We start from the raw sequence: 15,515 nt of genomic DNA, 5'->3' as shown, positions 1-15,515 counted from the left end.
GACTTCTAGAAATGCTGGGCAGTTTGCAAAGTGCTTGGGTTTCTTTTGATGAAAAGCATTGCATAAATGTGAAGTCATTACCTTTTAGCCTCCTCTTCYATAACTGCGTATTTACAATCTCCGTCAGGGGGTCTGTACCATTATTTTTTGTTTCTGTTGATGGTGGTAAAGGGAGGTGCTGATAACTTGTGTACGTTTCCTGTGTATTTTGTGTATGATTTCAGCACCAGAGCATTTTTGGATGGGTACCAGAGTTTATTATCACTCTAACAACCATCCCCAAAGAAGRGTAGTAGGGTTGGGGGTGGGGACTCCCAAAGAAGACAATAAAAATCTTATTACCAGTAGTTTGGCGGGGCTCCTGCGTATTCCCAGTATCCAGTGTATCCACAGCAATAAGTGGTTCCACCTGGGAAAGAGAGAGTGGTGATGTCCTTTCAAAATGAGGAGCAGCAGCTTTGCACAACGGTTTTCCTGATGCCGTCACGTAAGATGTGTGGATTAGGGAATGGGGTCCTGACCATGAGAGGGATATGGATGATGGAGAGCGCAGCGGACTGAGCTGGTTTGGACATGAGGCTGGATCCTGATCTCCTCCCACCCTCCACTAAATCGGAAATAACTGGCATTCAGATTCACATGAACTATGTGGTCCAAAGGCAGAAAAAGCTTCCTTCAAAATACCCAATAAACCCCAGATCYGAAGGGTTCCCAGGAAGGCAAGGTGCTGGTTTCCTCACCTATCCCAGCAGAGCCTATCGCCTCCCCTGCATCTTTTGCAGCTCCACCAGCAGAACCTTCCTCCTTTCCCCGTCCATCAGTTTCCGAGCCAAATCCAAATGCTCTGCAAAGCTTGGCCACTTTGGAGCAAAGGCCAGGCCTGAGCCCTGAGGAGCAAGCCAGCGTGATCTATTGGGTGATGCTTGATGGCTTGCTGGCACCGAGCTCTCCTGCTGATCTTTGGGTGGATGGAGAAGGCTTTTTCTGATCTTTAGCCTCCGTTTCATGCCCTGGTATTACCACCAGAAGCTGTTACCTGCCTATCGTCACCGTGTCGCACACATCATAACTCCCCCTAGCAAATCCTACCTCCATCTCCCAAGCTCGTCTGGGGACAGAATGCTGGAATAACATTTTCCAGTCAGTTCAGGAAGTYTTTAGAAATTAAGAAAGAAAAGTAAAAGAAAGTAGTGTCAGTTCTACCCTCTCAGTACCTCCATTTGGGTTTTTTTGTTGGTTTTTTTTTAATTGCAAAGTGAGGATGCTTACTCTTATAGACCTGGTAAAAAAAAACCCGTTCAGCTCAGATGCTGAGAACAGATCAAACCTTACAGGAAMATTCCTCATGTCTTCCCCTGACAGCTGTCAGGGGATGAGATTCAAAATATCAACAAAGGCTATTAGCAAGAATTTGAAATTAAAAAAAAAAATCTTTTTAATTGTTGGTGGGTAAGCATGATATGTAGCAGCAGCAGGGATAGCTTAACCCTTCACTGAAAAATAAATAATCATCGATAATACTTCCCTTAGGGATATTTTATGTGTTAATGCATCAGCAAAGTATGTCATTGCTCATGATAACACTGGAGTATGTCTCATTTGAAAAATGAGCGCAAAAATGCTTTTTAAGCATGAAGAAAGGATAACTGAAGAAAACTTGTTACACATCTGATAGCAACTGTCATGTATAAGAAAACCCAAGCTGAGATAATGGGTGAAGAATGGAATCTTCACCACCTCTGACTGCTCCAGGCAAGAAGCACCATGGGTCTGGTTGCTCATGATGACACCACCAATAACCGTCCCCTCTCCATCCACCCCATGTCCTTGGTGATTTTTATCTGGATAAGATGCTTTCTTACCTCTTCAGAAGAAGCTATGGACACCCATCGTGGACGGCAACAGCAAGGTCTGAAGCTGTTTATCWGAACACAACAACACCTGGGAAAGGAGAACAGAAGAGCACAGCACTCCATTAGGACGTGTAACGCAAGCTGGCTCTCGGCGCAGGACACCAGCAACGCGAATGAAGAACARGTACCACCTGCGTGAAGGTTAAATGTCCTGTCACCGGCTGCTCTCTTGCCCAAACATGGCCAGGTTCTTTTGCACCCGGCGCTTTTGCTTTTGGTTCTTTTCTTCTCAAGCCACCAGTTTGGTTTTTGTAATTGGCTTCTAACAAGTTGACACCTCTCCTGCAAACAAATTTGGGATTATCAAGCAAGGGCTTGAAGGAGTGTCTTTCCTCTCACTCCCAGGCCAAGGGGTCAGGACGAGGTGGGAAATCTGATCCCTGCTTTGATCCTGCTTGGATTCCCAAGGGAAGCGGGGTGACCACGGGCTCGCTGAGGGCCAGCAGCCCTTGCCCATGTGCTGAGCGAGCATGGTTGTGGAATCACAGCTGCATTCCCAATRGGACACTTTATTGTGCGGATGAACACGGCAGCTTAGGGCTGTTTGAGGATAAGGTTAAGCAATGCTCACCCCCAACCCTGCATCTCAGCACGGCCCTGTGGACTCCAACAGCCTCCACAAGCTCTTCCCATTCCACCTGCACGCCCTGACAGGGCCGTTTCTTACGTATTCTGTTCCGTTAGACAAAATTTAGCCTCGCTATTGCAGTTAAAGATAAATTTTCCTCCAACTGAGCAACGAGGGAGCTGTAGCACACCTGAATGGCTAAATTTGTCAGTGTGAGCAGTGATCTGTAACAGCAGCTCAGCTCCTCCTTTAGACACAACAAAACTAAGCGGATGGGCATTTCCCTCCTGGCTCTCCAAGGAGCCTCCTTTGATTTCTAGAGGACTCCTGTAATGCAGCTTCAAGGCGGAGATGTTGGTTCACCAGAACTCTTTGCAACTCTTCAACAGCAAATTTTGATTGCTAAATAAGAAATTGAGATCTCCCACGTACTTGGGTGAAGGGAAATTGAGACTCCAAATTGCTTGCTATTAACCACAATGAGCTGGGCTGGTTTTGCTTTCTTTTCCCTCAAATCCCCTCCCTGCTCCTCCTAGGACATCTTTTCTCTTTCATACCAGTCTTTCAACCACGAATCCCAAGTCAGAAGTCAGATTTGTGTCTTGCTCCGAGGCTTCCTGCCCATTCTCTTACTCATACAAAATGATGCAATTAATTTATTGTAGTCTCACCACAATTGTTTTATTCATCACAAATGTAAGGCTCCTGTGAAGTACACCCAAGAGAGGTAATATCATTTTATCCAAACTGTCCTGATGAAAGAAAGCTGGGAATCCAGGGAGAAATGGTAGGCATATATACTTAGATTGTGTTTCTTAGCCAATATTTCTTCCAGTAAAATGTTATTTCATATAATAATGAGTATACAGCCTGTTCAGGGAAGAAGCCACATAGTAAATATATGTGGAAAAAATCAGAAAGGACAAAWGCTGTTGACAGACTCCTGAATAAGCTTTGTGAGTAAGGAGATGAAGAATCTGCTCTTACCTTGAATGGGTCAGGGATGAAAATGTAGCCTTCTCCAAAGGGTGTGCATATCCAGCAGAGAAGTGATCACAGAGGTTAAAATGCAGCTGTGATGGATGTCAAGGGACTCCTGTCTGCACCCAGAGAGCCAGTCTTAGGGCAYAGGAATTGCCTGAAAGTTGGGGATCACCTCATGGCAAGAGGATCATCCATCCACAACGCAAGGAAGATGCATGGCATGGAGGTCTCAGGAGTGAAGTTGGTTTTGTAGCTCATTTTTAAAGTGTGTTTTGGTCAATTAGGGTGATTTGAGGTGCGCTGGACACTCGTGATGATATTTTAGAATTTGGCAGGAAGACTAGGGTAGGTCAACCCTACAAATCAGCTGTGTAAGCAGGTTGCTATGAGGTTAGGCAGCCTTTAAATGAATCTGAGCAGTTGGTTTTGCCTTGATGGGGTTAGGATCTCGGCTAGAAATCCTGACAAATGAAATGGCATTTGTGGACTTAGCATGTGCCTGGTTTGAATCTTTCTCTCCAAAATGATAGTGAGCTGTGTTCTAAATCTTGGTTTACAACCTGGCTCACACAGTGATTTCTTAATGTCAAGTCAAAATGCTGAAATGATTTCTACCTTTCTTGTGTTTGATTTTTTTCTGATTTTCCCTGTCAATGCCTGAAATCTCCCGAGGCTACGCTAGTCTATGCCATTGACAAGCACACATCATTCCTCCTCCAGTCCATCAGATTTGGTTGTAGTTCATGTTAATGGCTGTGGAGAGCTTTACAGGGACCTGCATTATAATTTTTTCTCTTAAAGAACAACAACAAGCTGCGATACAAAACTGGCCTGTCTCACGATGACATAGCGCCATGAGGTTCCCAGACTGCTGCTAAGAAAATACAGCTCATACGCGTGGTGCCCCTGCCCAGCTCTGTTCCCTCTGCCAGGGGATGTTGAAATTGGGCCGTCCTGGCGCTGCCTTTATTTACCACAGTGGCATTGACTTCATGCGCTGGGGCCCTTTCCATTTGGGTTACCTCAGCCAAGGTCATCATTGCGTAAAGCACGAGCCCGCAAATAGCAGTTTCTTGCTATTTCTGAGGAGAATTACTAGTTCTGTTTGCATCAAGGACYATGAGGAATCCCTGCTACACTTGGGACGTGGCAAAGCTGACTTAGTCAGAGTTTCTTGGATTAAGCAGTAAGAAAAAAAAAAGAGCTTGAAAGATGAGTCACTGCTGAATATGTGCTCTGTAGCTTCTCATGGAAATGAACGTGCTTAGAAAATCATATGATCTGTCTATTTTTCTATATATTCATATAGACATGTGTCTATATATACATGGGTGTGTATATATACATGTACATGCATAGCCTCACGTATACCTATGTATGTCTATAAATATATAGCGTCAAATTCTGAGTGGCATTGAGTGCACATGCTGGGCCATAAAACCAATACACAACATCCCCTTGCTTCCCTCTCCTATGYCTACTTCTCCAAGGGGTTAATGCTTAAGAAAGTAGAGGGACACAAAGAAATGATCTTCTGGGTAACATTAAAGCACCCCCAAGCCAGGATTTTAAGGAATTTTGATGCCCAACTCTTGATGAAATACCAAAATAGATGCTTATCTTCTGCCACTTGCTCAGGTATCAAGGTAGAAATTACTTGTCCTTTACTAGGCCAGAATTTGTCATGGGTTTGGGGATGTGCAGTAACGGTGGCTGCTGAAAGAGTTTATTCCCAAGCTGATATATGTATTCCTCTCACCTGTTCAGTCCTTATGTTATCATAGTTCTTTACCTGTTCTTAAATTGTGCTCCTGGAAGGGATGTGGGGGTTCATTGGCAAGGCTGCCCAGCTGGTTCTGAGGGATAGATATTTAAGCATAAACCCAAATGGCCACATGTGTCTCCAAGCATCTTACCTGGAAATACCCTGCTGTTCCACGCTGCCTAACAGAACAGCAGGACCACAAAGTTAGAGGCCTAAATAGCGCCTATAGTGAATTACAAGCTGCGTCTAGCATCTATAATATAACAGGAAATAAACATTTATGTTCTTTTCCATAATGGAGCTAAATCTGTTCAATGATTTATTCCAACAAAACACCTCTGCTGTTGCTTATTTCTTACGGCTATTTGATTCTGGAGGAGGTATAAGGTTAAGGGATAAGGAGCCCCAAAACAGCTAGGGAGATGGAGCGTTGTACGTCTATCATGATTTGGTTTCTCCTGCTTTGCTCTAATTTAGGTTTCAGAAGATGCCCCAAGCCCTGGTCTCTCTCACCCCATGAGAAGCCTCTTTTGCACAGCCACCATGTTCCAAAGAGAAACCCCCATCTAAAACTGCGCAGAGAATTTTTGGGTCTCAAAGATGGTGTTTATGCGGAGACTGGGCAGAGGGGAGATCCTGAATGTYGGACCCTGTTGGTGGAATATCATTAATCAGAGGATAATGGACAGGAAGGTGGGTGGCTGCTGATAGTTTTGGCTCATTTAAGACGGTTTTGGGAGGCTGCCAGGTGGTGTGTAGAACTTTTGAGACGTTTCAAACAATACTGTCTTTGCAACCTTACCCGGGTGGCTCAAGTGGGTTTTGAACTGGCTCCAGGCCAGTAAAACCTCAGGATTCCAGTGAAGTGTAACCCGGAGCAGACGAGTGTCTGGGGTGCCTGAGGTCACCTGCGCCTGGCGCCCTGCTCGGGCTCCGTGCCTCGCCATAAATGAGAGACCGCCCGTGTGCCTGGCGTGGCCGGCCCCAAAGCCACTCGTTTGTCCCTCGGTGGCTTCACTGCGGCACCTTAGCGGGTGTATGGAACGGGGCTGCAAAGACCTTAGGAAAAATATGATTAAAAATAAATTACTCACGTGTTTGAGCTCATATTTTTGTTCAATCTTGTTTGCTTCTCAATGCCCGGTACCCACCAGCTCCTGCGACGCTGCAGGATGCTGCGATGCTGGTAGTTGGATGTGCCCTGGTCATCATTCCTTCTCCGATGGTACYGCCGCCATCTGGGCATCTCCTCTCCCTCCCCACACGGGGATCTCTGCCTCCTCCTCCCCATCTTTCTCGCTCACCTGATGCTTTTGCATCTCTAGATTCTTCTTGGAAGGCCTGGTTTTCCCTGGGGAATGGGAAASCCCCAACAGGCTCCTTACTCTTGTCCAAAGGAGGCAGTTGCACTATCGTTACCACCAGGAAAACTTTCCTGGACCCTCTTGAGAGCTACAACACTCAAGTCTTTCAGCATTTTAAGACTAGAAGTTTCCTTTGTTGGTAAAAGCGATATTATGTCATTCTATTCATTTAATTTTTTTTTGTTTTAATCTTATTTTAGTTAAATATCATCCTGATTTTTTGTTATTTTTCTTGCAGAAAATAATTCCATTTCCAAATGTGACACAGTTCAGAAAGCTTTATTTATAGGAAAGTAAARCCTAAACCTGAAACTATCTTTTCCTCCCTCCTATGTTTCCATAAACATGATTTCTCCCAATAGAAAAAACTGTAGAAGTAACTTGTCATAATATCATTCATCAAAAAAGGTCTGATAATCCCAGACATTTGAAGCCACGTTTGCAAGTAAAACAGACTAAATGGAAACAGAACGCTCGAAGAATTAACCATTTTGCATTTCTTTTCCTTCCTTGTATTTTAAGAAAAGACTGTCACGTCCTAGGGCTCCTGATATGTTCTGATGGCRCCTTTAGTCTTGGAACGGTAAGTCTTGAGAAAAAATGTTGAAGTGGGAGAAGCCAACGGTGTCATCCCACCTTTACCTACGTGCTGCTCCATGTGGCAGACATCATAGAGCCAGGGAAGGTGTTTCCATTTGCTTTGAGAGAGAATATATATATGTGTGTGTGTGATTGCGTAATAGCTTTGAAGGCAGCAACGTTATAAGTCTCTTGAATRTTCCCATAATACTAAAACAAAATGTATGTTTTCCTGCATTCCCAGAAATAATCCTTTCTGAGACGTGAACTCCTGGTATGAAATCGCATGTTCCTCCCTGCTGGTGAGTGCCTCCCACCCCTGATTCCCATTTATGTTGTGAGTGGCTTTTAATGACAGAACAGGGGAATATATTGTGGTTTCACACATACACAGATTTTATGGTCGCTTATTCCTAGGAGATAGGCGTAGCAGAGCAGGATTCTTTCTTTCTTCCAAGGTACTTAGCCGCTGGGTGCAGGAGGCAGTTTAGCGCCTTGTAATGTAATATTCAGGAGTATCTGAAAGGAGAAAGATRAAACGAATAATCCTGAGGTCTAGAAGAATGGGAAATTGTTTTAGGAGAATTCATTTCGCCCCTAATACTTGTGATTTGGGGCAGCTGAGCGCTTGGTTTATTGCCTCGCCACCGGAGCTCATTGAGTTACTCCTCTTTGCTGTCTCTCCCCCTGCACAGGAGGCTCTGGACTCTGGCAGCAGTGGTAGCTGGGTGCCTATTGCAGACTCACAGCATGGGTAGCAAGAGTGTTTTTATTCTGTCTTGACGCTGGCATGTGGAAATGGCAACTTAAATATATATCCTACCTAGCTGTAAGGGCTGCTCACTTKCATGGTGTCTCTGCAGACGGGTCCCAATGGGATGTTGTGGCAAGTCCTGCCTTCACGAGTTACACGGGAGCAAAGCAGAAATGGGGGGGACCCGTTGGATAATAATGTGTGCTGACTCCCCTGCAGCCGTGCAAAATGCCCCGACTTGGATAGTCCTTCGTATGTGTTTTAATTTTCCCAATTCAGACAAAAAGGTTTTAATTTCKATAGCACATTAGTAATGAAGTACTTAAGACCCGCTGTGCACAGAGCAGCGTAGGCTCAAGTACATGCTTAAAATTAGGTGTATGTTTAAGCACTTTATGCATGACAGCTTAATGGCTCAACCCTCGCCTTTCCTATGTGCCTCGCTTTACACAGCCAAATTTGAAAATATTGGTCTAAATATGTTTGAGTCACTTAAAGTCTCTTCTTCACATATCCTCCATGACATTATTATTTTACAAGCATTTGCCTTTAAAAAAAAAGCAATGAAATATATATTTTTGAAGTAAACATAATCTAATTTGGCAGTGCTTTTGATTGGCATTTCAGCTTTTCTTTTTTAACCAGGATATTAGTAGCTCCTTTACAAGCTTCAAAAATAAACAAGAAAAAGTAAATGCAGGCCTTTGTTTGGGATTTTTTTCCTTTTTTTCTTGGGGTTTCTATCCCCACGTATTTGGCCGTCTGGGGTGAATCAAGGCTGATCCCGGTGCAAAACTATTCTCCAGCAGATAGCCAAGCTGCTTGAACAAATGGTTCGTGTTAGCTGGAGAAAGACACTGAATCTAAACCATGTGCTTCTGGGTCCTGTGGTTTCAAATGGAACCACAAACACTCAGGCAAGCTGTCAGTCTCTATTCACAATTTCACCCAACCTTGCAGGAAAAAGGGGGGCAGGTCTTTGCCCACCAATCATGGTTTTTAACCCTTGTGTGATTAGTGGGGTGGCTTTAATGCTTTACGCTAGGGAGGCAGGCGATTGCTTGGGAGAAGAGGTAAGGAGACTCATAGCCTGGGAAAGGAATAAAGACATACATTTGATGCAACGGGATTAAAAAAAAAAAAATGTGAATTGTGCAAAGTAGGGGTGGAAAGGATCTCAAGTAATCATGCAACCCATCCTTCCAAAGGTGCAAGACTGAATAAACATCAGCCATCCCAGGCAGGTGTCTAACCAGCTCCATGAAAACCATAGAGGAGCAGCTCAGGCAGGTTTTTTACAAACGATAACATATAAAATGTGAGGTTTTGGCACTCGGTAGTGCAGGGGAGGTTGAAGGAGATGTCCTGATTGCCCCCACTTACAATTTGTTGGTTTAGGTCCCAAAGCAGACAGTTYAGGCGGTGCTGTAACCAGGAAAATCAGAGTACCATGGAGCAGCACACACAATCCCAGCCTTCGAGACAGCCCAAGCTCCTAGAAGAAGAAGATGCCTCTGTAAGTTGGAGGACTTTATCCAAGGCAGCTACTTGCAGGTTCCTCCTGTTTTCTTTTTTCTCTAGCATGTAGGTGACTTACGTGCAAGGAAAGAACTGCTTGTTCAGGAACAGAAGCTGCTGGGGAAAGCACATGGGGACAGGCTGCCGTTGTGTTCCAGGAATCCCGCCGGGTTAAACCCTGCTCGGAGAGCTCAGACACACCTGGTTGCAAGCCCAAAATGGAAATGTGCTCGGGTTGAATATTCTGTGAGGACATGTTCTATAACAGCATTGTCTAAAAGAAGTTTCCCTCCATAAGGCCTTTGTAAACCTATATGCCCCGCTCTAGAAATACCCTAGGAATGTTTGTCTGTTAAAACTCTATATCATATTAGGGACTGCATAGAGGGGGAAAAAGAGGCATGGATCAGAGTTTATAATTTTGGATCTCGTTGGTAGCTTATATGGTAAAATGACTGGCATGGCACTTGTTCTTTGGTCTGTGTTTCCCTATGTTCTCACTAAGATAACGTGGTTGAGGACTTCTCAGGAAGACCATCAGCCCAGAAAGGGTTTGAATGGGTTCGTACACCAAGTCTTCTCATGCCTTCCTTTACGATGATGATCTTTACAGCAGGAGAAAACTACCATTTCGAAATTCCGTTATTTCTTCTGCAAATAAGTCCTGGTCTTCGTTGCCAATTGCAACTGTGAAAATCCAACGTGCAGCCTACAGTACATGCCAAAAATTCTGCAGTCTCATCAGATGAAAACGGATCTCTTTGCTAGGCTGTGAAGGCATGCACTGCCACTGGAACGGGCTTTCAAGGAGCTCTAAAGAAACACCTCCAAATATAACTAAAGGTGCTTTTATAATCTCTCTGTTGAGTCAGTTCTGCCCGTGTCTGAGGATGTTTTATGTATGTATATGTGGACAGAGAGTTTTTTGGGCTCTGTTGCTTAATTACATTAATTGACTGATCAAGTAGCCAGGATGTTCCTACAAAGCCTGCTCAGCAAAATGAGAAAATGTCACCAAAACTCGGGACAATGTCACCAGCTCCCCCAGCACACGCTTGCATTTTCTAGCAGACAGGGAATGAGGGGAATKTGATGTGTTTGCTGGTTGCGCCAGCAAAATATAAAGCTAAGTTTTTAGTTGGTGATAACTGGTTATGAATAATACAAATAATATGAGAGTTTCATCCTTTTTCTTTCTAGTTCTCTTTCAAGGAGAGGGAAGATTTCATAAGAAAAAAAAGTTCAATGTGTCATCAGAAAACACTGAAATCAGTTTTCTGCTTTCAGGTTTTTTTGAACTAAAAATGAAAAAAAAAAAAAGCCACGGTCTTTCTGTGAATTTGTGGAAATTTCCATTTAGGATGAAAAAGACATTTTTTTATTCTTGATGAAGCTCCAATGCAGATTTTATCCAATTTCACCACAGTGCACCAAGACTGATCTCAGCGGCTAAGGATTTACTCTGGTGATGAATTGAAGAAATAATTCCAGTGTAAACTGATAGTTTTAAGTATTAAAGAGGACAAGATGAAGGCGTAAGACCAGCTCTTATTTTGTAAGAAGCTCCAGCACTCAAGTCTATTTATGGTGAGCAAATGTATGTTTTGGGGGCAGATGTGTATGTCTTAAAGAAACCAATATTGGCTTTTCATCCAATCTACTCACTTCTGCTACTCACGTTGGTTGAAGAGGTGGTTCTTCCTACTGTTTTTCCACAAGGAAAAGAAGCACCTGAGGACCAGCCAGAAAGGAGGAGATGAGGCCATGGAGGAGCTGAGTGCTCCTTCACATAGGACATGGGACACCTTGTCACCTTTCCACCACTAGCCCCTTTTGAGGGGTGATCCAGTTGGGGTGATCTCCAGCTGATCCAGTTTAGCTCATGTTCCTTCCTTCTTTTATATTCCCTCCACATGCAATTTGGAGAACTTCCATGAGCCTTGCTCATCTTTGTGCAACCAGATGTAACTCCGGGTTAAAACTGCTGCAGACAAGAGCCACCTCAGATTGACACTGGTGTAAATAAGAGCTATAACTCTTCAAAAAACGACCTTTTTCAACATTGCATGAAGGTTACATGATCCCCTGCTTAGTATGCACATGAACTAGGATGCCACAAACTTCCCTAGGGTTTTTTGAGGGCTAAAGTAAAACTTAATTATACCAATTGGTCAGACAGACTGTTAAAACTTTTGTTTCATGTACACTTTTTATTCCCTCTTCTCCATCTTCTCCCATTTGCCAAAACCTCCTGAAGAGAAAATAGAGATTATTTTACTTTTTACCTTAAAGGGCTCCTTGTGTGCATTTGCCTTATTAAATAACTGCCAGAATATCTAATATTCCATGGACAGCGCTGCTGAAAATGAAGCATAACATTGGTCACATGAGCAAGTTTCACGTTCAGCATTGTCCCTAACTTGGTCTACAGCCAATGAAAATTTCATACCATGCATCTGGTGGCTACAGATGAGTCTTTGCATTTAAAAGGACCTTGGAAAACACAGGCTTTTCTCTTTTCATCATTGCCATTTTGAACATAATCATAACCATTCATTTATGCCTCAGGTTTTTGTCAGCCAGATTTGTCTTTCATCTGTCCCTGCGCGGGGCTGAGTGTTCTGGTGCTCCTCGACGCTGTTATTTTTGCCAGTCTTGCAAAGAGGAGCTCGCACATGTTGGGTAGAGCAGAGCTAAATCCAGCAACAGATATTATTACTAATCACACCAGCCTCCAAACTCTACCAGAGCAGTGACAGAGAAATGCAGTTGCAACTATCTACTCTAAGTCTATTAAGTTTAAGAAGGAAATGAGCGACTTTAGCRTCTTCAAAGCAGCCAGCTGAATATCCAGAATGCCTCAGCGCATCTGGCTGAAATGCACTGTGCAAATTGATGCATCATTAAGTTTTCCTTTAATGATTTAAGGGGGAAAAGACCTTTTGCTGCATTTCCAGAGAAGGTCGGTTTTCCCTTTTCTGGCACATCTGCAAGGTCCTTAATAGCAGATGGAAGGAAGCGGTGCTCCCTTTCTGCACGCACCTCTCAGTAGTGAGCCCGCTAATGCGAGGACTGTCGTATTTTTATGTTTTACCTATAAGAAACCCAACGCCGAGCGCTGATACGTTACCTCGCGATGGCAGCTCTCTCCCTTTCCGGTGGGTTTGCCAGTTATTAACTAGGAGGTTCCATTCCCTAAGACCTCAGGCAGGGCTTTCTTGCTCCATGGTGAAACGTCGCCTACCTGAGGCTCCAGGATCTTGTTCAGCAGCTCCGTCCAGAAACAGCAAACTCAATCTCGCTGCGGCAAGCCGGGGCAGARCGGGAATCCAAACCACGAGCTGCTGGAAACCAGGCCGGCTCCTGGCGAAGCCAGAAATTTCCACCCTGTTTTCTGAAAGGATTTCACTTGTCCGTGCATATGGACAGGGAGGAATATGCAGCTCCAGTGCTAACAGCCTGGCTGTAAATCATCGCGTTAAACTTCACGCCACATGTGGACCATGGGTTTTGAACAGTTTTTCCCCAAGTTCTTCTCTGAGGTGCGTCGCGGGCTGCTTGGAGCACGGCCAGGCGCCCTCTTGTTGTATTTTCAGGCTTTAAGGAACCCTTCCTGAGAAACAGGCTTGTAATTCTGTTAAGAGATAGGGATATCAAAGAGCTGGTGGAAACTCAAACATTGATAACTTTATACTAGATAAGAAGGCATCAGTGCTCTAGAATCCGAAACAATTTCTTGCACTGTCATTTGTCTTTCCCCCCTCAGTTCCTCTTGCATAAACCCCACACCCAGGCAGGAGAAACATCTCTCCATTCCCCTTTCCTTTTTCACTTCACTTTATACCTGACTCCCACCCCTTTGCAGGACTTGTCATTCTCCCAGCCACTTAGGAGATAAGAAATTTAAAGCAGGTATCTAACTTTGTAGAGCAGTGGCAAGATGATTCCTCATTCAGATGCAAATGACCTATTAAAAGATAACTAGACATGCCGCTGGGAATAATCCATTTATATTTCAACATTGCACATTAATGCTTATTTCGGCACCCTAAATGGGCTAGAGAAACAAATTAATGTGCTGGAGCAACAGTGGGTGTCAAATAAAATAAATAGGATTGAAGATCTGATCCAGACATTTCAGAAAATTCTTTGAGCCTAAGTTAATCCAGAATGTATTTTGAGATGCTTAGCTGAAGATCAGTTATCATGTAAAAAGTCTTAATCACGTAGAACAGTAGAAATTAGTAACTGTATTTATTTTATGATTCATATAAGGAGCGTTGAGTTTTTTCCTTTAAAAATAATTGATAGAACATTTCTATCAGAGTGGAAAGAGAGTTACGCAGGGTATCTTGGATTTAAGCAAGTGAGCAGAGGTGGGAAAATGTGTTTTAATAAATTTTGATCTTGCATGAAATGTACGCGTTAAAGAACTACTAGGGAACCAAACTGTTTCAGAACGATTGAAAATGTGAATGTGACACATTTTACTGCACTCTGAGTAATTTCCCATGGAAAAAAAAAAAAAAGTGAGGGCTTGCTTAATTTAAAAATAATGTGTTTTGTTTTCCTTGATTGCCAGGAAGAAATTGGGCCATTGGACTGTTWCAGAAGCCTATGGCCCAAGTGAAGGCAACCAAGGGGGACTTTAAGAATGCATGGGGGGTTTATTTCTAGATTTTGGCTTCCAGGTGGCCAACATGGAAGAATCTTGTGTGTTTCAGGAGGCTGGGACCGAAGCAAAACAAGAGTGATGCCAAAAAGGAGCAAATACRCTCAAGAAATCTGCCTGCAGCTCTGTGATGTCAAGGGCCAGGCGWGAGGTTCCCCATGCATTTTGTTAGATAATGCACTTCTCGGTAGCTTTGCTAGGACAGCATGAACCTGAAAACYAGCCTTAGGACAGAGAAAAATACCTTATCTCGCTTTCAAGCAGACAGTCATTTTTTATTGTCCAATGTTGATTTGTAATCTCAATAATAGTCCCTTTACCTACAGGAGTCCACCAAACAAAAATCTAAATCCTGAATATAGATAATTTCCAAACTCTGAACTTAAATTCTCTCCAAGATGAATATGAAGATGATAAAAACAGTAAATACACAAGAGGTCTGCAGCAGATTAGCTTTCCATGCGGTGTGCTGGGGAGCTCCAGATTCCTCCTGCTGAGGATATTATGTCCTCCCAAACAGTGACAGGAGAATTCACCCCTTTCATCTCTATGGGAAAGGAAGATCCCAAACAAGAGTCTGGGTTAACTTTAGGAGTCAAAAAAGAAACTAACCGTGCTGTATGGAAAAGTGACATTTATATACTCTACATAGAGATTTTTTTTTCCACTATGGAACTGTTTAAGTTTACTTTTTTTTTTTTTTTTTTTTAACTGCAGCCATGGGAAGCATTTTAGGACGTTTTGTACACCTGCTAGCTCCATTTCATTTGTTTAAACACATTTTATAACTGCAGTTTATATATTTTTCCAAGAAAATAAAAATGCTAAAAATATAATGTGGTGCTCGGGCGAATGTAGGTGAGGCTCTGCGGGGAACAAGAGGGCCTCATCTTGGCACGTGTTCCACTTTATGCCAACTGCAGCACATTCATCATTGACGTGCTGGACGGGGATTACCTCGGCGCTCTCGCTCGCGCACACGTTTCTCCTTTGCACCAAAGAGCAAAACGGTCTGCAGGACACAATAGGGCTATTGGGCACGGGTGCTGCTTCGCTGCTAATGACAGGCTTAGCTTCGCCAAGGTGTTGGTGCTATTAGCCTTGGAGCAATTTTCTGCTCCGTTGGTGTGATATGCCCCAGCCCTTGCGGTGCAGTCATTGTGCTGGAGCGCCGCCAGCAAGAAAGGATTTCTATACGTTAAATATCACATTATTCCATGGAAAAGCCTTTGCAGGGAGAGGCAATGCTGAGCTCAGAGATGATATTAAAACTGTCTTATAACGAAGGGCCTGTTGTATTTTTTACATGTTGTCATTCGCACTGGACTTASTGCCCCTCTGTTTAGCAGCCTCGCTGTTCAGCTGCAATGCAGGACTGTAACCATAGTTGGGGCTCAT

At 43.6% G+C, this 15,515-nt stretch overlaps 1 long non-coding RNA gene across 2 annotated transcripts in view; it reads left to right on the top strand.

Annotated features, from left to right (window-relative positions):
* The window catches only part of LOC112945262, a 70,341-nt gene extending 55,528 nt beyond the window's left edge, over positions 1 to 14,813 (top strand). The window contains exons 2-4 of one of the 2 annotated variants that reach the window (XR_003248983.1): positions 7,418 to 7,475; positions 9,326 to 9,443; positions 14,170 to 14,813. This is a non-coding gene — a long non-coding RNA (uncharacterized LOC112945262). Of the gene's footprint in view, positions 1 to 7,417; positions 7,476 to 9,325; positions 9,493 to 14,169 lie in introns of those variants that run through there. The other variant, XR_003248982.1, reaches the window with a different exon arrangement.
* Positions 14,814 to 15,515: the final 702 nt, after the last annotated feature.

Source organism: Nothoprocta perdicaria, unplaced genomic scaffold, assembly GCF_003342845.1.
Source record: "Nothoprocta perdicaria isolate Ctin4 unplaced genomic scaffold, notPer1 scaffold_187, whole genome shotgun sequence".
Lineage (NCBI taxonomy): Eukaryota > Metazoa > Chordata > Aves > Tinamiformes > Tinamidae > Nothoprocta > Nothoprocta perdicaria.
The sequence above is the reverse complement of the archived record's forward strand: the minus strand, read 5'-3'. Positions and strand labels throughout refer to the sequence as shown.